This window comes from Ranitomeya imitator, chromosome 1 (genome assembly GCF_032444005.1).
Source record: "Ranitomeya imitator isolate aRanImi1 chromosome 1, aRanImi1.pri, whole genome shotgun sequence".
Classification (NCBI taxonomy): domain Eukaryota; kingdom Metazoa; phylum Chordata; class Amphibia; order Anura; family Dendrobatidae; genus Ranitomeya; species Ranitomeya imitator.
In genome coordinates this window covers 970,480,389-970,505,375 of record NC_091282.1, presented here as the reverse complement: position 1 = coordinate 970,505,375, position 24,987 = coordinate 970,480,389, and positions in this window count along the sequence as shown.

Genomic DNA, 24,987 nt, shown 5'->3' with positions numbered 1-24,987 from the left:
GGTGGACAGCAAAAACAAGGCCAGAACTTATCTCTGAAGAAATGAACAGCAGACCAGGAGAGACCAAGTATGGATGTGAATCCTCCAAAAACAATGGACAACTGGCACTGACTAAAGGATAAAGCAGGACTTCAATAGCCCAGGCCAAATTGCAAAAAATGGATACACCTGATAAATGTTGCGATCCAACTACCGCAGCACTACCACTCATAACCACCGGAGGGAGCCCAAAAGCAGAATTCACAACAGTGCTCCTTCCCTGCCATGCGCCTAAACAGTAATTTTTCACCACATATGAAGAGAAACTGCACAATAAATTGTTCAGTCCATTTTATCCTGTTACTCTTTTGAAAATGGAAAATTTGAGGCTAAAGTAATATTTTTGTGGGAAACATTTTCATTTTTTCCTTCCAAATTTCCAAGTTTCCAGTGAAGCCCCTGAAGGGTTAATAAACTTTTTTTAATGTGGTTTTGTGCTCTTTGAGGGGTATAGTTTTTAAAATCGTATCACTTTTGGGTATTTTCTGTCACATTGGCACATCAAAGCCACTTCAAATGGGATGGACTCCCTAAAAAATTGGTTTGGTAAATTTTTGTGGAAAAATGAGAAATTGCTGACAAGCTTTTAATTCTCGAGATTCTTAACAAAAAATAAATTATGTTTCAGAAATGATACTGATGTGAAGAAGACATGTGGTAAATGTTATTTTTTAAACTATTTTGTGTGATATAACAATCTGGTTAAAGAGCATACAAATTTGAAGTTTGAAAATTGCAAAATGGTTTTAAAAAAAATTATATTTTCATAAATAAACGCAAGTCATATAAACCAAAATTTACCACTATCATGAAGTACAATGTGTTTTTTCATAAATTTCAAAAGCCATTATGCCATTCACACTTCATGTATTTCACATTGACCTTGCTTTAGTGCAATTTAGGGCAACCTTTTTCTTTATTTGCTATGTGAGTTGTTTTGGGTATTTGGTATGCACTATTACAGACTAGTTATTTGTTCAGTCAGTTTTTCATTACTTACTAATGTGACAGTTTTTCTGTATTGGACACCCCAACCTTCACCATGCTGTAATTTTAATTACATCCAATCACACTTTGTTCCAACCTACCTATAAATATATGCTTTAGCCAGAGGTAAGTGTTAACATTAGGCAGTTAGGTCAGGGACCCATCCGATCCATGAGATTACCTTGACGCTGGTGGATGGGCTCACAATTTTTGGACAAATTTGGTGCTAAGCATCTCATGTGTTTTTTCGTAAACTTCAAAAGCCATTATGCCATTCACACTTCATGTATTTCACATTGACCTTGCTTTAGTGCAATATAGCGCAACCTTTTTCTTTATTTGCTATGAAGTACAATGTGTCACGAAAAAGAATCTCAGATCTCAGAATCAGTGGGATTCATTGAAGCGTTCCAGAGTTATTACCTCATAAAGTGACACTGGTCAGAATTAAAAAAAAAAGCCTGGTCAGGAAGGTGAAAACAGGCTGGGGGGGGGGGGGGTGAGGGGATTAAAGCACATGCATGATTGTAGGATTAAAAACCTGAAAATGTGCCTAGTCAGGAACGAGGTAAAATGGTCTGGTCTTGCACAAAACAAAGCTTTGGACAAAGGGGCTTAGTATGGAACCATATGTAGACCTTATGATGTTGTACAGTTCCTCTATATTAAGGTGTGGTATATTTTGTTTTTTATTCTATTATATGGAATACAAAAAAATATATAATATCAAAGCTGAACAATGTATGAGTGCTGAATTATAGTTTTGAGATCATACAGTCTGCATTGGAGTTCAGAGCCAATGAACTCAGTTCAACTCAATCACACCACTGTGAGCGCCGAACTCAGATGACCTTTCTGAGAGCACCAAGAGAGTGAGAACTTTTTCACACTTGCGGTGACGTTAGTGAGGTGAAACGAGTTCATTAGATATGAACTTTAGCATGTCACCACTTGAGATAAGCGAATATTTCAATATTCGGTTTGGCTCGCAATCGCAGAATTTGCAATATTGGTCAATTTAATCATCAATTTAATCGCCTAATATAGCCGAACATACAAAGTACAAAAGCAGGTATTTCCCACGCTGTGTGACAGCATAGGAAACACTGGAATAGAGCTTCTGATCAGTGGTGAAATCATCCCTGCCGGTCAGAGAGCCGCTTTTCACACACTGTCAGAAGACAACGTAAGCGCTTAGCTGTGATCGGAGATATAAATTTTACCTTCGGTCACTGGTGTCAGCTGATGGGACTACAGCTCCCACCAGCTGACACCTTCTGCCGCTAATAAAAGTGAGAGCAGGAGCGGCGCATGGGAGTATTCATTAGCTGGCTCCTGCGCTGTAAATAAATAATTTTAAAAAACCTGCATGGGTTCCCCTGTATTTTTGATAATCAGCCAGGCAAATCTCACAGCAACCCTCAGCTGTCAGCTTCAGCAAGGTTGGTTATCAAGAATAGAGGGGTCCCCATGCCGTATTTTTTAATTATTCAAAAAAATAATTAACAAAAATGGAGTGGGAGTGGCTAAAGCAGACAGCAGGGGGCTGGTATTCTCAGACTGGTAAGGGGCCATGGATATTGGCCCCCCTGCCTAAAAAAAGCAGGCCACGGCCATCCAGAAAAGGCACATCTATTAGATGCGAGAGTCCAGGCTGAGTACCACTGGTGACTGAGCTGCTGCGAATGCAGCATCAGTGACCAGAGGTAACCTCGATGACGTCACCGCCGGTCACTGATTCTGAGCTGAAAGCAGCTCATTCACCAGTGGTTCTCAGCCTGGATGGTTGCATCTTGGCACCGTCCAGGTTGAACACTATTAATCCCCCAGACATGGATTACGGCATGGGACAGAATGACCGACAGGTGAGGAATATTGTTGCTTTTTTATTTTAGTTTTATTACAGGAGAACAAGGTCTTCAGTGGAATTAGGCATTAGATGACTGTGTTTGCTATTTTTAAATAAAATGGAAAACTGTGTTTAGTCTTATTTCTAATAAAGGACTTTATTCTGGCTGTGTCTGTATTTACCATATAACTATAGGATTAGTAATGGATAGGTGTCTTAAAGATGCCTCTCCAGTAGCACTCCGTGGACTTGATGTCACCGGACAAGACAAAGATGACATCAACCCCACAAATATGAACCCTACTTGCCACTGCTACATAGCAAATGGGAAGAGATGGGCAAAGCGCCAGAATTGGTGGATCTAATAGATGCGTCTTTTCTGAGCAGCCACGGGCTGCTGTTTTTAGACTGGGGGGCCTATATGCATGGCCACGAGCCCCCTCGCTGTCGGCTTTAGCAAGGCTAGTTGTCAAAAGTGGGAGGCCAACACGCTGCTTTTAAAATTATTTATTTAAATAAGAATACGGCTTGGGGACCCCTCTATTTTTGATAACCAGTCTTGCTGAAGCTGACAGCTGAGGGTTGCAGCTCCCAGCTGTGAGTTTTGCCTGGTAGGTTATCAAAAATACAGGCATGGACCCGTAGAAGTGCTGATTGCACGAAACGGCCATTGTCCACTTGCACTCCCCGCTCCCTCACAATAACCTGGCATGTGTCTAATATAATCCGTGTTATGGACTGAAGGCACATTAAAAACGTTCATTTCAGCATACTGGTGAGTGCCGCTGTCTTTTATCTCTTCATATGGAAAATGGGATTATCACTAGTGTTGAGCGATACTGTCCGATACTTGAAAGTATCGGTATCGGATAGTATCGGCCGATACCCGAAAAATATCAGATATCGCCGATACCGATATCCGATACCAATACAAGTCAATGGGACATCAAGTATCGGAAGGTATTCTCATGGTTCCCAGGGTCTGAAGGAGAGGAAACTCTCCTTCAGGCCCTGGGATCCATAGGGATGTGTAAAATAAAGAATTAAAATAAAAAATATTGATATGCTCACCTCTCCGGCGGCCCCTGGACATCACGCTGGTAACCGGCCGGCTTCTTTGTTTAAAATGAGTGCCTTCAGGACCTGCGAATGACGTCGTGGGTTCTGATTGGTCGCGTGCCACCCATGTGACCGGCACGCGACCAATCAGAAGCCGCGACGTCATTCTCATTCACAAAACTCCTAATTCTCGGAATTAAGGACCTGCGAATGACGTCGCGGCTTCTGATTGGTCGCGTGCCGGTCACATGGGTGGCACGCGACCAATCAGAACCCACGACGTCATTCGCAGGTCCTGAAGGCGCTCATTTTAAACAAAGAAGCCACCCGGTTACCAGCGTGATGTCCAGGGGCCGCCGGAGAGGTGAGCATATCAATATTTTTTATTTTAATTCTTTATTTTACACATCCCTATTGATCCGATACCGATACCCGATACCACAAAAGTATCGGATCTCGGTATCGGAATTCCGATACCGAAAGTATCGGCCGATACCCGATACTTGCAGTATCGGAATGCTCAACACTAATTATCACTGTTTTATTAAGCTGAGCACCAGAATCCAGTTGCTTTTGGTAAACCGCATGAGAGAGGAATAGCAGCTTTAAAAAGGAAAAGGGCTGATGGTGAAAGTTGGTGTCTTGGTGCCATTCCACTTCTATACAAGGATTATATAATTCCACATGTGTTAATTCAAAGTTTTGATGCCTTCAGTGTGAATGTACAATTTTCATAGTCATGAAAATACAGAAAAATCTTTAAATGAGAAGGTGTGTGCAAACTTTAGGTCTGTACTGTACATAAAAGAAAAGCTGGCAATTCATGTGCCGTGCACTGTAAAATCACTTCAGGAGCCAACAGGATAGAAAATATGTTTTACATACAGTAAATGCAAATAGAATAGGTACAGTGGTTACGGAAAGTATTCAGACCGCTTTAAATTTTTCACTCTTTGTTTCATTGCAGCCATTTGGTAAATTTAAAAATGTTATTTTTTTTCTCATTAATGTACACTCTGCACCCCATCTTAACTGAAAAAAACAGAAATGCAGACATTTTGCAATTTTCCCAAAGTCCTTGCAGCTGAAAAACACCCCCATAGCATGATGCTGCCACCACCATGTTTCACTGTTGGAATTGTATTGGGCAGGTGATGAGCAGTGCCTGGTTTTCCCCACACATACCGCTTAGAATTATCAGCAAAATGGTCTATCTCCATCTCATCAGACCAGAGAATTTTATTTCTCATAGTGTGGGTGTCCTTCATGTGTTTTTTTGCAAACTCTATATGTCTTGCACTGAGGAGAGGCTTCCGTCCAGCCACATTGCCATAAAGATCTGACTGGTGGAGGGCTGCAGTGATAGTTGACTTTGTGGAACTTTCTCCCATCTCCCTACTGCATCTCTGGAGCTCAACCACAGTGATCTTGGGGTTCTTCTTTACCTCTCTCACCAAGGCCTCTCCCACGATTGCTCAGTTTGGCTGGATGACAGGTCTAGGAAGACTTCTGGTGGTCCCAAACTTCTTCCATTTAAGGATTATGGAGGTCAATGTGCTCTTAGGAACCATAAGTACTGCAGAAATTCTTTTGTAACCTTGGCCACATCTGTCCCTTGCCACAATTCTGTCTCTGAGCTCCTTTGCCAGTTCCTTTGACCTCATGACTCTCATTTGGTCTGACATGAACAGTGAGACATGTATGTGCCTTTCCAAATCAAGTCCTATCAGTTTAATTAAACACAACTAGACTCCATTGAAGGAGTAGAAACATCTCAAGGAGGATCACAAGGAAATGGACAGCACGTGACTTAAATATAAGTGTCTGAGCAAAGGGTCTGACTACTTATGACCATGTGATATTTCAGTTTTTCTTTTATAATAAATATGCAAAAATTTCTACATTTCTGGGTTTTTTTCTGTCAAGATAGGGTGCAGAGTGTACATTAGTGAGAAAAAAAATAACTTTTTTGAATTTACTAAATGGCTGCAATTAAACAAAGAGTAAAAAATTTAAAGGGGTATGAATACTTTCTGTACCCATATAGACTTTATGTACCCATAGATATATAGATGTATGTCGCAAATAGAATTAGTGCAGTGTGTGTGCAGCTTACTGTACATGTATTTAATTAATAAAAGATTAATTTTTGGAAAAAAATGGTGTGAGCATCCTCATAATTTTCGTAACCAGCAGAGGGAAAGCCGATGGCAGGGGGCAGATTATAGCCTGGGAAGGGGGTAATACCCATGGATCTTCCGAGGCTATTAATATCAGCTCACAACTGTATACTTAGCCTTTACCGGCTGTTAAAATGGGGGACCCTAAAAAAAATTATGTAGGATCCTCCTATAATTAATAACCAGCAAAGGCTATGCATACAGCTCTGGTCTGATATTAATAGCCTAGGAAGGGGCCATGGATACTGCCCCCAGGCTAAAAGCATCAGCTCTCAGCCACCCCAGAAAATGCACATATCTAAAATGCGCCAAATCTAGCACTTAGCCTCGATCTTCCCACTTGCCCTGAAGTGGTGGCAAGTGGGGCTGATAGTTGGGGGATTGATGTCACCTTTGTATTCTTAGGTGACGTCAATACCTGAGGTTAACAATGGAGAGGTGTCAATAAGGCGCCCCATCATTAACCCCATAGTCACATTGTAAGAAAACACAGACAGCCAGAAAAAAGTCCTTTACTTGAAAGAATGACGCAGACGCTCATGCCAACGTCACATAGGTGAAGTCAGTTAGTTGGCCGTAAACTTGCAGAATCAGTCAGACGGCACCGCGAGCAGGAGAACTTTCTCATGCTCATGGTGCCATCAGATAGGTAATGGGAGTTCACAGAGAGACAATGAGCACACGGTGCTCAGTGTGTCTGCTGGATGACAGGCTGCATGGTGGCATCATGCAACCATGCAGCCTGCCATCTAGATGTAGCAGAGCTAGAACCGTCATGGGACATATGGATTAGCAGCATCTCTGCGGAAAGGTGACAAATATTGTTGTTGCTTTTTTTTAACTCTTTTGCAGATGATGAGGACATCTGGGGAATGAGAGAGGTCATAGGTATGGTTTAATTAAGATTATTAAAGAAGTCTGTGTCATTCTTTCAATTAAAGGACTTTTTTCTGGGTGACTGTGTTTTCTTACAATGCACCTTTGGGGATAATAATGGGGGCGTCTTATTGACGCCTCTCCATTACTAACCTCGGGGCTTGATGTCACCTGACAATACGAAGGAAACATCAATCCCCCAATTATAACCCCACTTGCTAACGCTACAGTGCAAAGTGGGAAGAGTGAGGCTAAGTGCCAGAATTGGCATATCTTAGAGATGCATCTTTTCTGGGGTGGCTAAAAGCTCATGTTTTTAGCCAGGGGGCAGAATCCATGGACCCTTGCTAGGCTATTAATATCAGCCTGCAGCTGTCTGCATAGCCTTTGCTGGTTATTAATTATAGGGGGACCCTACATCATTTTTTTTAGACTCTCCCATTTTAATAGCCAGTAAAGGATAAAGTTGTGAGCTGATATTAATAGCATGGCAAGCTCCATGGGTTATTATTAGTGTTGAGCATTCCGATACCGCAAGTATCGGGTATCGGCCGATACTTGCGGTATCGGAATTCCGATACTGAATTCCGATACTTCCCGCGTATCGGATACCGGAATCGGAAGTTCCCAGAATTCAAACTGAACGCGGCAGCCAATGAGGAATGAATGGAAGTGTGGGCACATCCTGTTTAGCATGGTGGGCATGTAAGTACTGGCAAGGCTGTGATTGGCTGCTGAAATGATGTCACTCTGCACTATAAAAAACGCTGCCGCCATTTTGCGCTCACTCTGCTGTGATTTCAGTTAGGGACAGGACGCTGTGTTCTAACTGAGGGCCAGTTGAGATAGCTAATTGCTTTATTTTGCTTTTCCAAGGCTAATTTAGCAAACGCTGTGTTCACTGTTCAGTTCACCTTGCTCTTGCCTTGCAGCGCTGTTTTAACAGCGTTCTGCAAGGTCTCAGTGTGTGTGTGTGTGCAGCTCACTCTGTAGTCTGTGTGCAGCCATATACCAGGTTGTATTCAGCTCAGGGGGGGTTCACACTGCCTCACACAGTTCTATCCATTGTCTTTTTTTGCTCATAGTGCAGCCTGCTGCACATTTTTTCTAAAATTTCCTATTAGTGTCTTTCCACCCGTCTCCAGCCAAATAGTGGAAATACACTAGATAGGATAACCTAGAGGGGGGTTTTTGGGCCTTGCAGCGCCGTTTACGGCTGTCTGCACGGTCTCCGTGTGAGCGCAGCTCGCCCTGTAGTCTGTGTGCAGCGACAGCCCGTTGTATTCAGCTCAGGGTTTGTAACTGCCTCATACCGTTAAATAACTTTTCATTTTTTTCAACTAGTGCAGCCTGTTTAAAAATTATTTAAAAAATTCCTATTAGTGTCTTTCCACTCGTCTCCAGCTAAATAGTGGAAAAACACTAGATAGGATAACCTAGAGGAGGGTTTTTGGGCCTTGCAGCGCCGTTTACGGCTGTCTGCACGGTCTCCGTGTGAGTTAAACTTGCTCTGTAGCCCGATCTGCCCCAAAAAAAAAAAGTAAAGTTCACCAAACACCACTTAACACTTGTGTAGGCCACATTTTATCAATAATAAAGTCTAGTCCACACTTTACAACATTAGTGTTTCTTACACCTGTTAGGAGGAGCATTTCAGGAATAAGCACACTAAGGCCTTAGTACTTTTCTGCTTATCTTTATCTGTCAACCAAGATGAAGAGGGCAGGGAGTAAGGGTCGTGGGCGTGGGCGTGGAGCAGGGAGAGGAGCAGGGAGAGGACGTGGTGATTCTGTGCCTGCTGCGGGCACCGGTGACTCACCATCACCCAGTTTCAGCAGGGAACAGTCCTTCATGCGCAGCTTTTTCCGAGAATGCCGTGCACCGCTGCTGCGTGAAGATCAAATTGAAGCCGTTGTCGGATGGATGGCAGCTAACGCATCGACTTCAATTAGTGCCACATCCTCTCAGGCACAGACCACTGGAGAGCAGCCATCTGTCTCTTCACCACTTGCCAAATTGGCCAGGCAGTCAGAGAGCCCAGGACAGGAGCCGTCTCTACTTCTGTTCTCTGAATCTCTTGGCTTGGAAACAGGGGGCCAGCCAAGCAGTATTGGAGAAATGGAAGAAGAGGCAGTGTGCAGTGATGCCCAACAGCTTTGTCTCTGACTCTGAAGAGGCGGGTGGGTCAGTGCCTGCGGTGACCACAGCGCACTACGCATCTGATGATGAAACTCAGGTGCCGCTTTCTGGTGCGTACTGTGCTGCCGAGACTACCCAGGAGGAGCAGTTGGTGGCAGAGGGTAGTGGAGATGATGAGGTCCTTGACCCATCGTGGCGTGAGGAACAGGAAGGTGGTGGGAGCAGCTCAGAGGAAGAGATTCCCCTAACGGGCCAAAGAGGGAGAGGGAGGAGGAAGACTGCGGAGCCTGTAGCCTCCACTTTGGCACCAGTTAGGAGCCTGTCTCTTTCAAAAGCCAAAAAGGGCGCTCCCAAGACTTGCAGTGCATGGTCCTTTTTTGACACAGTTGCAGATGACATTTGTTTTGTCAAATGCAAGCTGTGTCATCAGAAAGTAAAAAGAGGTAAAAGTGTCAGCAACCTCAATACCACAAATATGCGGAAACATGTGCGGACCAGGCACACGGTGGAGTTCCAAAAACACACTGAAGACCTAGGCCAACCAACAGCGGCAGCTACCACCTCTTCAGCTCGTGTTGCTTCTTCCTCCAGCTCACGCACAGCTGGTTCGGCTTCCTCCTTGGATCGCCATGGAAGAACCTCTGGCACTGTTGTCCAGAGACCTAGTGTAATTCCACCCACAGCACCACATTCCCAGTCATCCTCACACTCCCAGCCTAGTCTACAGCCATCGGTAGTACGGCATGGGAGAAAAGGCGGGCATTCTCGGCAAACCACCCCCGAGCACAGGCTCTGAATGCAGGCATTGCCAAACTTCTGTCCCTGGAAATGCTCTCATTCAGGCTGGTGGAGACTGACAGCTTCCGTGACTTGATGGCATTGGCAGTCCCACAGTACCAGGTGCCCAGCCGCTTTTACTTCAGCAGGCAAGCTGTCCCTGCCCTGCACAAGCATGTGGGGGGACAAATAAAACATGCGCTACTGAACGCCGTCAGTAGCAAGGTCCACCTCACCACCGATGCGTGGACCAGTCAACATGGACAGGGGCGATACCTTTCCATCACTGCCCATTGGGTTAATGTTGTTGAGCCGGGTACAGACCGTGCGAGTGGCGCAGGATGTGTCCTTCCCACTCCAAGGATTGCAGGAATCCAGTCTGTACGCATTGACTCCTCCTCTTACACCAGTTCATCAGATTCCTCGCTGCAGGATCCGTCACAGTCCACCTCCACATGGACCCGTGAACGTTTACCTGTTACGACTGACATGAGCACAGCCGTGGCCAAACGTCAGCAGGCCGTCTTGAAATTAGTTTCTTTGGGGAATCGAAGCCACACAGCGCAGGAGCTCTGGAATGCCCTAAAGCAGGAGAGCGATGTGTGGTTTGTGCCAGCGAATCTCCAGCCAGGCATGGTAGTGTGTGACAATGGCCAAAATCTTGTGGCAGCTTTAGGCCTTGGCAACCTCACTCACATCCCATGTCTGGCACATGTGCTCAATTTGGTTGTGCAGAGTTTTCTGAGGGACTATCCGGATCTTGATGCACTTCTGCACAAGGCCCGCCTAGAGTGTGCTCACTTGCGGCGTTCCAGCTTGGCAAGATCCCGTATTGCTGCTCTGCAGCGTCGGTTTCGCCTTCCTGAACATCGCATCATATGTGACCTACCTACCAGGTGGAATTCCACGTTACATATGTTGGAACGGTTGTGTGAGCAGCAGCAAGCAGTAATGGAGTACCAGCTGCATCAGGCGCAAAAAAGTCGCAGTCAGCGCCGCTCAGACTTCACAACCACAGAGTGGGCCACTATGAAGGACGTCTGCCAGGTTTTGCGTCCTTTTGATTATTCCACGCGGATGACAAGTGCAGATGATGCACTAGTCAGCATGACTGTCCCCCTTATCTGCTTGCTTCAAGAAACCCTGCAAGGGATAAGGGATGATGTGGAAGAGGTGGAGGATGAGGAGTCACCTTTTCCATCAGGTTCTGGACAGTCAGCGCCACGTGGTTCCTCACAAAGGGGTCGGCAGGGGACCCTTTGTGAGGAGGATGAGGAGGAGTCAATGCACGAGGAAGAGCTACGTCCAGAGGAGGGAGTTCCACCATTGTCCAGTGGTCAGTGTGTACAGCGAGGGAGGGGTGATGAAGAGCGGGCAGAGATCATGTCTCAAGCAGGGGACAGCGTTTCTGGGCCAGTTGGCAGTCTGCAGCACATGGTTGAGTTCATGTTGCAGTGCCTGAGAGACGACCGCCGCATCGACCACATTCTCAACGTGCCTGATTATTGGGTGTACGCCCTCCTCGATCCTCGCTACCGTGACAATGTCCAAAACCTCATCCCGGCGTTGACACGGGAGCGTAAAATGCGGGAGTACCACGACACACTGGTGAATTCCATCATCTTCTCCAGTCCAACTGAGAGGAGTGCTGCTAGTGCTTTACAAAGCAGCTCAGTGCGTCGAGGCAGTGGAGGAGCAGGCTCTGCACAAAGAGGGAGCAGAAGCAGTGCCTCTGCCCAAGGCAAGCCAAGTATGGCACAACTGTGGCAAACTTTTGTGTGCCCGCCCCAAATGTCTACACCATCACCGGCAGCTCCAGTCAGCAGGAGGCAACGGTTCCGTCAGATGGTGACAGACTACATGGCTTGCCCTCTTAGTGTACTCCCAGACGGCTCTTCCCCGTTCAAGTTTTGGGTCTCTAAGCTGGATACATGGCCAGAGCTAAGCCAGTATGCATTGGAGGTGCTGGCTTGCCCTGCAGCTAGTGTCTTATTGGAACGTGTCTTTAGTGTCGCAGGTGGTGTACTAACAGACCGTCGCATGCGACTATCCTCCGATAACGTTGACCGGCTTATTTTCCTGAAAATGAACCAGGCCTGGATCTCGCAGGAATTTGCCACTCCTCTGCCTGATTAAGTAATTGGGTGTCATCCAGGTCTCCTGATGTGTTCATCTTTCTACCACCTGAACTTCTATTCCTGGGCTCCAACACCGCCAGTTGCGGCTCAGAAGTGCAGGCTGCAAAGTCTAAACATACGACCCAGTGTTATTGGGTTTCAGTAACGTCAGCTGATCCCCAGCTGTGTAGCCGGCAATGTGTCCTGCGACCGCCACGCTGGCACAACAACCTAAATGTAAGGGAACCTGTCCCCCCCCCCTCGGCGTTTGTTACTGAAAGAGCCATCTTGTGCAGCAGTAATGTTGCACAAGGAAAAGGTAGCTCTTTTATTTTAGCTCCTTGCACACGCAGAACTTAACACTTATAAAATGTGTTCACTGATACCGTTATACCGTCCCGGAGCTGGGACTTTCCTTCATAATGTGACGCAGCACAGCCGTCATTCCTACCCCATTGGTGCCATGCGCTGCCTCCTCAGCGTTGTTTTAAGCTGTCACGGAGCCTGCGCTGTTCTGTTATCCCTTGGCCATGGCCAGTTTGCGCTGCCTGTCTTCTGACATAATTTGGTGTCAGGATGGCTGCGCCTGTGTGCCCGCGCTGCCCGAGAACCCGCCTCGCAGTGTCTTCTGATTGAATCACACTGCAAGCCTGGGATCCATGGGCATGCGCAGTGCATATCTTCACCTCGGGCTCTCGCCCATCTCCCTCCGCCTTCTTTAGACTGTGCGCGCTCAGCTGATCCCTAATAGCATGCCACAGCCATGACGCCGCACAGTCTGAAGAAGAGGGAAGGAGGGGAGTGAGAGTCGAGGATATGCACTGTGCATGTCCATGGATCCAAGGCCCGCAGTGGGATTACAATAGACGACACTGCGAGGTGAGATCTGGAGCAGCGTGGACGCACAGGCACTGACAGCCTGACACCAAATTATGTCAGAAGACAGGCAGCGCAAATTGGGCATGGCCAAGGGATAACAGAACAGCGCAGGCTCCGTGACAGCTTAAAACAACGCTGAGGAGGCAGCGCACGGCACCAAGGGGATAGGAATGACAGCTGTGCTGCGTCCCATTACGAAGGAAATTCCCACCTCCGGGACGGTTTTACGGTATAAGGGGACACATTTTTAGTGTTTACTTCTGTGTTTGCAAGGAGCATAATTAAAAGAGCAACCTTTTCCTTTTGCATCCTTAGTGCTGCACAAGATGGCTCTTTCAGCTACAAACGTCTTGGGGGGGGGGGGGGTTAAAGGTTCCCTGTTGTGAATTCTGTGGCTGAATTCACTCCTGTGGTCACAAGTGGTACTGCAGCTTCTGAGCTCCTCCCTCAGGTGTTCTGGTGAGCTCGTTAACTGCTTCATTACTTAACTCCGCCTGATGCTGCTATCCTTGCTCCTTGTCAATGTTTCAGTGTTGGATCTGAGCTTCTCCTGATTGTTCCTGTGACCTGCTGCTCTGTATAGCTAAGTGCTTTTTGCTTTTTTGTTGCTTTTTTTCTGTCCAGCTTGTCTTTTGTTTTGCTGGAAGCTCTGAGACGCAAAGGGTGTACCGCCGTGCCGTTAGTTCGGCACGGTGGGTTTTTTTTGCCCCCTTTGCGTGGTTTTGCTTTAGGGTTTTTTGTAGACTGCAAAGTTCGCTTTACTGTCCTCGCTCTGTCCTAGAATATCGGGCCCCACTTTGCTGAATCTATTTCATCCCTACGTTTTGTCTTTTCATCTTACTCACAGTCATTATATGTGGGGGGCTGCCTTTTCCTTTGGGGAATTTCTCTGGGGCAAGTCAGGCCTATTTTTCTATCTTCAGGCTAGCTAGTTTCTTAGGCTGTGCCGAGTTGCCTAGGTAGTTGTTAGGCGCAATCCACAGCCGCTTTTAGTTGTGTTTAGGATAGGATCAGGTGTGCAGTCTACAGAGTTTCCACGTCTCAGAGCTCGTTCTTGTATTTTTGGGTATTTGTCAGATCACTGTGTGCGCTCTGATCGCTAAGCACACTGTGTTTCTGGATTGCCTTCATAACACCTGTCATTAGCAAACATAACAGTTCCCTTTCAACTTGCTCCAATCAGGCTTCAGCCTACACTCTGTTCCTCTGCTCCTCCTGCTGTCCCTGAGCTCTAACACTGCCAGTTGGTGCCTGGAAGTGCTGTCTGCACAGTCAACAGTCACTCCTCTGTTATTGGGGTTCAGTAACGTCAGCTGATTCCCAGCTGTGTGTGCGGCAATACCTCCAATCTGCTCCTCCTGCTATCCCTGGGCTCTAACACCACCAGTTGGTGCCTGGAAGTGCTGTCTGCACAGTCAACAGTCGCTCCTCTGTTATTGGGGTTCAGTAACGTCAGCTGATCCCCAGCTGTGTGTGCGGCAATACCTCCAATCTGCTCCTCCTGCTGTCCCTGGGCTCTAACACAGCCAGTTGGTGCCTGGAAGTGCTGTCTGCACAGTCAACAGTCGCTCCTCTGTTATTGGGGTTCAGTAACGTCAGCTGATCCCCAGCTGTGTGTGCGGCAATACCTCCAATCTGCTCCTCCTGCTGTCCCTGGGCTCTAACACCGCCAGTTGTTGCCTGGAAGTGCTGTCTGCACAGTCAACAGTCGCTCCTCTGTTATTGGGGTTCAGTAACGTCAGCTGATCCCCAGCTGTGTATCCGGCAATGTGTCATGCGACCGCCACGCTGGCACAACTAAAATGTAAGGGGACCTGTCCCCTCCCCCCCTAGGCGTTTGTTACTGAAAGAGCCACCTTGTGCAGCACTAATACTGCACAAGGAAAAGGTCGCTCTTGAAATTATGCTCCTTTCAAACGCTGAACTACACACTCATGTAATGTGTCCCCTCACACCGTCCAACCGTCCCGGAGGTGGGACTTTCCTTTGTAATGTGATGCAGCACAGCCGTCATTGCTACCCCCTTGGCACCGTGCGCTGCCTCCTTAGCGTTGTTTGATTCCGTCATGGACCCTGCGCTGTTATGTTATCCCTTGGCCATGCACAGTTTGCGCTGCCCGTCCTCTGACATCATTTGTTGTCATCCTGGCTGCGCCTGTGCGTCCACGCTGCCCGAAATCCCACCTCGCAGTGTCGTCTAATGTGATCCCACAGTGGGCCTGGTATCCATGGCCATGCGCAGTGCATATACTAGCCTCTCACTCCCCTTCTTCATGCTTCTTCAGACTAGGCGGCGTCAGTTGATCCCTAATAGCATGCCACGGCCGTGACGCCGCACAGTCTGAAGAAGCAGGAAGGATGTGAGTGAGAGGCGATGATATGCACTGCGCATGCCCATGGATCCCTGGCCCGCAGTGGGATTACATTAGATGACACTGCGAGGTTGGATCTCGGGCAGCTTGGACGCACAGGCACTGCCAGCCTGACACCTAAATGATGTCAGAAGACGGGCACCGCTAACTGTGCACGGCCAAGGGATAACATTACAGCGCGGGCTCCGTGACAGAACCAAACAATGTTGAGGAGGTGGCGCACGGCACCAAGGGGGTTGGAATGACGGCTGTGCTGTGTCACATTACAAAGGAAAGTCCCACTTCCGGGACGGTTTGACGGTGTGAGGGGACACATTATATGAGTGTGTACTTCAGCGTTTGCAAGGAGCATAATTTTAGGAGCCACCATTTTCCATGTGCAGTATTACTGCTGTACAAGATGGCTCTTTCAGCAACAAATGCCTGGAGGGGGGGGGGGTTAAAGGTTCCCTTTCAACTTGCTCCACTGCAGGCTTCGGCCTACACTCTGCTCCTCTTTGATTCCCTGGGTTTCAACACTGTCAGTTGCCACCTGGAAGTGTTGTCTACACAGAAAAAACACTAGCTGATGTGTCAGTGGGGTTCAGCACCGCCAGCTGTTCCCCTGCTGTGTAGTCGGCAACGTGTCCAGCACAAGCCACGCTGGCACAACAGAACAAAAGCTGCCACCAGTGCAGGCTTCGGCCTACACTCTGCTCCTCTCCTCCTCCTGCTGCCCCTGGGCTCAAACACCGCTAGTTTTTGCCCGGAAGTGCTAGCTGCACAGAGAAAAACACCAGCCAATGTGTTAGTGGGGTTCAGCACCGCCAGCTGTTCCCCTGCTGTGTAGCCGGAAACGTGACCTGCAAACGCCACGCAGGCACATGAACTGAAATTAAAGGGACCCTGCCCCCCACCCCAAGGTGTTTCTATGTATAACAGCTACCTTGTACAGCAGTAATGCTGCATTTGTACAAGGTGGCTGACTTTTTCTCCTTGCCAACGTGGAACTCAACACGTACAAAATGTGTCTCATTGAGACCATTCCACTGTCCCTGAGGTGTGACTTTCCTTTCTAATGGTACGCAGCACCACCCCTGGTAGCGCTGCCAGTCTTCTGACGTCATTGGTTGGCTGCCTGTGCCTGTGCGTCCGCCCTGCCCGACACAACCCCCCTCGTTGTCTCATATATTTTGCCTGCGAGGGTGTGATTGATGGGCATGTGCAGTGCATATGTTCGCCTGTCTTAACACATCTCCTTCCGCCTTCTTCAGACTGTGCGGCCTCATGGCCGTGGTAGGCGATAAAGGATCAGCTGAGGCCGCCCAGTCTGAAGCAGGTGTAAGGACATGTGTGAGCGGCAAACATATTTACTGCACAAGGGCACGAATCCCAGCCACGCAGTGTGATTTTTTGAAAACACACTGCGGGTCTGGGATTCATGGCCATTGCTAACCGCACCGGCCAACATGAAATGAGGTGAGAAGACAGGCAGCGCTCACAGCGCATGGCCAAGGGATCACAATAGCGCAGACTCCTGTACAGCAAATAACAACGCTCAGGAGGCTGCGCCCAGCACCAAGGCGTTATTTATGTGCACCTGTGCTGCGTCTCCTTAAAAAGACAAGTCACGCCTCCAATACAGAACTGAACTACTGTTCAATGGGCTAAATTGTGTACGTCTTTCATTCTGCGTGTGCAATGAGCAGAACTTAAAGAGCAACCTTTAACTTGTGGAGCTTTACTGCTGCACAAGGTGTGGCTCTTCAACATTGTAACACCTGAGGGTGGGTTAAAGGTTACCTTTGAAATTGGTTCAAGTAGGCTTCCGCCTACACTCTGCTCCTCCTGCAGACCCTGGGCTCTAACTACGCCAGTTGGGGCCCGGAAGTGCTGGCTGCACAGAGAAAAACACCCACCATTGTGTCAGTGGGGTTCAGCACCGCCAGCTGTTCCCCTGCTGTGTAGCCGGCATCATGTCCAGCACAAGCCACGCTGGCACAACAGACCAAAAGCTGCCACCAGTGCAGGCTTCGGCCTACACTCTGCTCCTCTCCTTCTCCTGCTGACCCAGGGATATAACACCACCAGTTGTAGCCTGGAAGTGCTAGCTGCACAGAGAAAAACACCCACCATTGTGTCAGTGGGGTTCAGCACCGCCAGCTGTTCCCCTGCTGTGTAGCCGGCATCATGTCCAGCACAAGCCACGCTGGCACAACAGACCAAAAGCTGCCACCAGTGCAGGCTTCGGCCTACACTCTGCTCCTCTCCTTCTCCTGCTGACCCTGGGCTATAACACCGCCAGTTGTAGCCTGGAAGTGCTAGCTGCACAGAGAAAAACACCCGCCAATGTGTTAGTTGGGTTCAGCACCGCCAGCTGTTCCCCTGTTGTGTAGCCGGCATCGTGTCCAGCACAAGCCACGCTGGCACAACAGACCAAAAGCTGCCACCAGTGTAGGCTTCGGCCTACACTTTGCTCCTCTCCTCCTCCTGATGACCCTGGGCTATAACACCGCCAGTTTTTGCCCGGACGTGGTAGCTGCACAGAGAAAAACACCAGTCAATGTGTCAGTGCGGTTCAGCACCGCCAGCTGTTTCCCTGCTGTGTAGCTGGCAACGTTTCCTGCAAACGCCATGCAGGCACCTGAAATGAAATTAAAGGGAACCTGGCTCCACCCCCCCAGGTGTTTCTATGTATACCAGCCACCTAGTACAGCAGTACTGCTACATTTGTACAAGGTGGCTGATTTTTTCTCCTTGCCCACGTTGAATTAAACACGTAAAATATGTGTCTCATTACAGACCATTACAATGTCCCTGAGGTGTGACTTTCCTTTTTAATGACACGCACCACCCCCCTTGGTAGCGCTGCCTGTCTTCTGACATCATTGGTTGGCTGCCTGTGCCTATGCGTCCGCCCTGCCCGACACAACCCCCCTCGTTGTCTCATATATTTTGGCTGCGAGGGTGTGATTGATGGGCATGTGCAGTGCATATGTTCGCCTGTCTTAACACATCTCCTTCCGCCTTCTTCAGACTGTGCGGCCTCATGGCCGTCGTAGGCGATAAAGGATCAGCTGAGGCCGCCCAGTCTGAAGCAGGTGTAAGGACATGTGTGAGCGGCAAACATATTTACTGCACAAGGCCACGAATCCCAGCCACGCAGTGTGATTTTTTGAAAACACACTGCGGGCCTGGGATTCATGGCCATTGCTAACCGCACCGGCCAACATGAAATGAGGTGAGAAGACAGGCAGCGCTCACAGCGCATGGCCAAGGGATCACAATAGCGCAGACTCCTGTACAGCAAATAACAACGCTCAGGAATCTGCGCCCAGCACCTAGGTGTAAATTTTGACACCTGTGCTGCGTCTCCTTAAAAAGACAAGTCACACCTCCACTACTGTTTGACAGTATAATGGGCTAAATAGTGTATGTGTTTTATTCAGCGTGTGCAAGGAGCAAAATTAATAGAGCAACCTTTTACTTGTGCAGCATTAATGCTGCACAAGGTGTGGCTCTTGTACCTTGCAACGCCTGAGGGGGGGTTAAAGGTTACCTTTGAAATTGGTTCAACTAGGCTTCGGCCTACACTCTGCTCCTCTCCTCCTCCTGCTGACCCTGGGCTCTAACACCGCTAGTTTTTGCCCGGAAGTGCTAGCTGCACAGAGAAAAACACCAGCCAATGTGTTAGTGGGGTTCAGCACCGCCAGCTGTTCCCCTGCTGTGTAGCTGGCATCGTGTCCAGCACAAGCCACGCTGGCACAACTGACCAAAATCTGCCACCAGTGCAGGCTTTGGCCTACACTCTGCTGCTCTCCTCCTCCTGCTGACCCTGGGCTCAAACACCGCCAGTTTTTGCCCGGACATGCTAGCTGCACAGAGAAGAACACCAGCCAATGTGTTAGTGGGGTTCAGCACCGCCAGCTGTTCCCCTGCTGTGTAGCCGGCAACGTGACCTGCAAACGCCACGCAGGCACATGAACTGAAATTGAAGGGAGCCTGCCCCCCACCCCCAGGTGTTTCTATGTATAACAGCCACCTTGTACAGCAATAATGCTGCATTTGTACAAGGTGGCTGACTTTTTCTACTTGCCCACGTGGAACTCAACACGTACAAAATGTGTCTCATTGAGACCATTCCACTGTCCCTGAGATGTGACTTTCCTTTCTAATGATACGCAGCACCCCCCTTGGTAGCGCTTCCCGTCTTCTGACATCATTGGTTGGCTGGCTGCGCCTGTGCGTCCGCCCTGCCTGAAACAACGCTCCTCGTTGTCTTACTTATTTTGACTGCGAGGGTGTGATTGATGGGCACGAGCAGTGCATATCTTCGCCTGTCTTAACTCATCTCCTTCCGCCTTCTTCAGACTGTGCGGCCTCATGGCCGCGGCATGCGAGAAGGGATCAGCTGAGGCCACCCAGTCTGATGCAGGTGTAAGGACATGAGTGACAGGCGAAAAAATTTACTGCGCAAGGTCACGAATCCCAGCCCCGTAGTGTGACTTAAAGAAAAGACACTGCGGGTCTGGGTTTCATGGCCATCGCTAACCGCACCGGCCAACATGAAATGAGGTCAGAAGACAGGCAGCGCTCACAGCGCATGGCCAAGGGATAACAAGAGCGCAGACTCCTGTACAGCAAATAACAACGCTCAGGAAGCTGCGCCCATGCACCAAGGTGTTATTTTGGACACCTGTGCTGCTTTTCTTTAAAAAGACAAGTCACGGCTCCACTACTGTTTGACAGTATAATGGGCTAAATAGTGTACGTGTTTTATTCAGCGTGTGCAAGGAGCAAAATTAATAGAGCAACCTTTTACTTGTGCAGCATTAATGCTAATGCTGCACAAGGTGTGGCTCTTGTACCTTGCAACACCTGAGGGGGGGTTAAAGGTTACCTTTGAAATTGGTTCAACTAGGCTTCGGCCTACACTCTGCTCCTCTCCTCCTCCTGCTGACCCTGGGCTCTAACACCGCTAGTTTTTGCTCGGAAATGCGAGCTGCACAGAGAAAAACACCAGCCAATGTGTTGGTGGGGTTCAGCACCGCCAGCTGCTCCCCTGCTGTGTAGCCGGCATCGTGTCCAGCACAAGCCACGCTGGCACAACCGACCAAAAGCTGCCACCAGTGCAGGCTTCGGCCTACACTCTGCTGCTCTCCTCCTCCTGCTGCCCCTGGGCTCAAACACCGCTAGTTTGTGCCCGGAAGTGCTAGCTGCACAGAGAAGAACACCAGCCAATGTGTTAGTGGGGTTCAGCACCGCCAGCTGTTCCCCTGCTGCGTAGCCGGCAACGTGACCTGCAAACGCCACGCAGGCACATGAACTGAAATTGAAGGAAGCCTGCCCCCCACCCCCAGGTGTTTCTATGTATAACAGCCACCTTGTACAGCAGTACTGCTGCATTTGTACAAGGTGGCTGACTTTTTCTACTTGCCCACGTGGAACTCAACACATACAAAATGTGTCTCATTGAGACCATTCCACTGTCCCTGAGGTGTGACTTTCCTTTCTAATGATACGCAGCACCACCCTTGGTAGCGCTTCCTGTCTTTTGACATCATTGGTTAGCTGGCTGCGCCTGTGCGTCCGCCCTGCTCAAAACAACGCCCCTCGGTTTCTTATTTATTTTGTCAGCGAGGGTGTGGTTTATGGGCACGAGCAGTGCATTTGTTCGCCTGTCGTCACTCATCTCCTTCCGCCTTCTTCAGACTGTGCAGCCTCATGGCCGCGGCATGCGAGAAGGGATCAGCAGAGGCCGCCCAGTCTGAAGCAGGTGTAAGGACGTGTGTGAGCGGCGAAAATACTTACTGCTCAAGGCCACGAATCCCAGCACCGCAGTGTGACTTTATGAAAAGGCACTGTGGGTCTGGGATTTATGGCCATCGTTAACCGCACCGGCCAACATGAAATGAGGTCATAAGACGGGCAGCGCTAACAGGGCATTGCCAAGGGATAACACAAGAGCGCAGACTCCTGTACAGCAAATAACAACGCTCAGGAAGCTGGGCCAAGCACCAAGGCGTTATTTGGGACACCTGTGCTGCGTCTCCTTAAAAAGACAAGTCACGCCTCCACTACAGTTTGACTGTAGAATGGGCTAAATTGTGTACGTCTTTCATTCAGCGTGTGCAAGTAGACAAATTAATAGAGCAACCTTTGACTTGTGCAACATTAATACTGCACAAGGTGTGTCTCTTGTACTTTGTAACACCTGAGGGGGGGTTAAAGGTTTCCTTTGAAATTGGTTCAACTAGGCTTCGGCCTACACTCTGCTCCTCTCCTCCTCCTGCTGCCCCTGGGCTCAAACACCGCTAGTTTTTGCCCGGAAGTGCTAGCTGCACAGAGAAAAACACCCGCCATTGTGTCAGTGGGGTTCAGCAACGCCAGCTGTTCCCCCACTGTGTAGCCGGCAAAGTGTCCTGCAAACGCAACGCAGACACAAAGCTGCCTCCAGTGCAGGCTTTGGCCTACACTCTGCTCCCCCTGCTTACCCTTTGCTCCAACACCGCTAGTTGGGGCTCTAGGAAGACAATCTTTAATAGGCAACGCATCCGGGTTCCAGCACCGCCAGCTGGTTCTCGCCAGTGTTTTTGTCACGGGTACTCCCTCGTGCCCAGCCTGGTTCCAGCACCGTCAGCTGTTTCCGGGTACTGTCAAACTCACTGAGACACCTATGCGTTGCCCCGTCGTGTTGCGGTCGAGTTAGCCAACTCCAGGGTGCCTCCAGTTTAGGAGCTTCCTATGTGGGCTGCGTGAATTGGTAGTCAAGGCTGGTTCTGTAGTGCCAGTTGGCCAAGCTCCCCCTGTAGGACTGTTGGGGTTCGGTAACTGCGGCTGCCTCGCGGCCTAGCTGTTCTCTCCTCTCCTGTGGACCTTCGGGTCCACCACCTGGTTCCAGCACCGTCACCTGGTTCCAGGCCGAGCCTTTGGCTTAGGTGCCTCCTCCTGGGTATCCGAGTTCCGCCAACGTCAGGCGGTCCTTGGTAGTGCTTTTAAGCGCGGGCACCTACAGCTTAGTAACCGGGTTCCAGCACCGTCAGCTGGTCCTCGGTCGTGCCATTGGCTCTTGCACACTGGGGCAACGCCTCCGGGTTCCAGCACCGCCAGCTGGTTCTCGGCAGTGTTTTTGTCACGGGTACTCCCTCGTGCCCAGCCTGGATCCAGCACCGTCAGCTGTTTCTGGGGACTGTCAAACTCACTGAGACACCTATGTGTTGCCCCGTCGTGTTGCGGTCGAGTTAGCCAACTCCAGGGTGCCTCCAGTTTAGGAGCTTCCTATGTGGGCTGCGTGAATTGGTATTCAAGGCTGACTCTGTAGTGCCAGTAGGCCAAGCTCCCCCTGTAGGACTGTTGGTGTTCGGTAACTGCGGCTGCCTCACGGCCTAGCTGTTCTCTCCTCTCCTGTGGACCTTCGGGTCCACCACCTGGTTCCAGCACCGTCAGCTGGTTCCGGGCCGAGCCTTTGGCTTAGGTGCCTCCTCCTGGGTATCCGAGTTCCGCCAACGTCAGGCGGTCCTTGGTAGTGCTTTTAAGCGCAGGCACCTACAGCTTAGTAACCGGGTTCCAGCACCGTCAGCTGGTCCTCGGTCGTGCCATTGGCTCTTGCACACTGGGGCAACGCATCCGGGTTCCAGCACCGCCAGCTGGTTCTCGGCAGTGTTTTTGTCACGGGTACTCCCTCGTGCCCAGCCTGGTTCCAGCACCGTCAGCTGTTTCCGGGTACTGTCAAACTCACTGAGACGCCTATGCTTGCCCCGTCGTGTTGTGGTCGGGTTAGCCTACTCCAGGGTGCCTTCAGTTTAGGAGCTTCCTATGTGGGCTGCGTGAATTGGTAGTCAAGGCTGGTTCTGTAGTGCCAGTAGGCCAAGCTCCCCCTATAGGACTGTTGGGGTTCGGTAACTGCGGCTGCCTCGCGGCCTAGCTGTTCTCTCCTCTCCTGTGGACCTTCGGGTCCACCACCTGGTTCCAGCACCGTCAGCTGGTTCCGGGCCGAGCCTTTGGCTTAGGTGCTTCCTCCTGGGTATCCGAGTTCCGCCAATGTCAGGCGGTCCTTGGTAGTGCTTTTAAGCGCGGGCACCTACAGCTTAGTAACTGGGTTCCAGCACCGTCAGCTGGTCTTCGGTCGTGCCATTGGCTCTTGCACACTGGGGCAACGCCTCCGGGTTCCAGCACCGCCAGCTGGTTCTCGGCAGTGTTTTTGTCACGGGTACTCCCTCGTGCCCAGCCTGGTTCCAGCACCGTCAGCTGTTTCTGGGGACTGTCAAACTCACTGAGACACCTATGTGTTGCCCCGTCGTGTTGCGGTCGAGTTAGCCAACTCCAGGGTGCCTCCAGTTTAGGAGCTTCCTATGTGGGCTGCGTGAATTGGTAGTCAAGGCTGGCTCTGTAGTGCCAGTAGGTCAAGCTCCCCCTGTAGGACTGTTGGTGTTCGGTAACTGCGGCTGCCTCGCGGCCTAGCTGTTCTCTCCTCTCCTGTGGACCTTCGGGTCCACCACCTGGTTCCAGCACCGTCAGCTGGTTCTCGGCAGTGTTTTTGTCACGGGTACTCCCTCGTGCCCAGCCTGGTTCCAGCACCGTCAGCTGTTTCCGGGTACTGTCAAACTCACTGAGACGCCTATGCTTGCCCCGTCGTGTTGTGGTCGGGTTAGCCAACTCCAGGGTGCCTCCAGTTTAGGAGCTTCCTATGTGGGCTGCGTGAATTGGTAGTCAAGGCTGGTTCTGTAGTGCCAGTAGGCCAAGCTCCCCCTATAGGACTGTTGGGGTTCGGTAACTGCGGCTGCCTCGCGGCCTAGCTGTTCTCTCCTCTCCTGTGGACCTTCGGGTCCACCACCTGGTTCCAGCACCGTCAGCTGGTTCCGGGCCGAGCCTTTGGCTTAGGTGCCTCCTCCTGGGTATCCGAGTTCCGCCAATGTCAGGCGGTCCTTGGTAGTGCTTTTAAGCGCGGGCACCTACAGCTTAGTAACCGGGTTCCAGCACCGTCAGCTGGTCTTCGGTCGTGCCATTGGCTCTTGCACACTGGGGCAACGCATCCGGGTTCCAGCACCGCCAGCTGGTTCTCGGCAGTGTTTTTGTCACGGGTACTCCCTCGTGCCCAGCCTGGTTCCAGCACCGTCAGCTGTTTCCGGGTAGTGTCAAGCTCACTGAGATGCCTATGCTTGCCCCGTCGTGTTGCGGTCGGGTTAGCCAACTCCAGGGTGCCTCCAGTTTAGGAGCTTCCTATGTGGGCTGCATGAATTGGTAGTCAAGGCTGGTTCTGTAGTGCCAGTAGGCCAAGCTCCCCCTGTAGGACTGTTGGGGTTCGGTAACTGCGGCTGCCTCGCGGCCTAGCTGTTCTCTCCTCTCCTGTGGACCTTCGGGTCCACCACCTGGTTCCAGCACCGTCAGCTGGTTCCGGGCCGAGCCTTTGGCTTAGGTGCCTCCTCCTGGGTATCCGAGTTCCGCCAACGCCAGGCGGTCCTTGGTAGTGCTTTTAAGCGCATGCACATACAGCTTAGTAACCGGGTTCCAGCACCGTCAGCTGGTCCTCGGTCGTGCCATTGGCTCTTGCACACTGGGGCAACGCATCCGGGTTCCAGCACCGCCAGCTGGTTCTCGGCAGTGTTTTTGTCACGGGTACTCCCTCGTGCCCAGCCTGGTTCCAGCACCGTCAGCTGTTTCCGGGTAGTGTCAAGCTCACTGATACGCCTATGCTTGCCCCGTCGTGTTGTGGTCGGGTTAGCCAACTCCAGGGT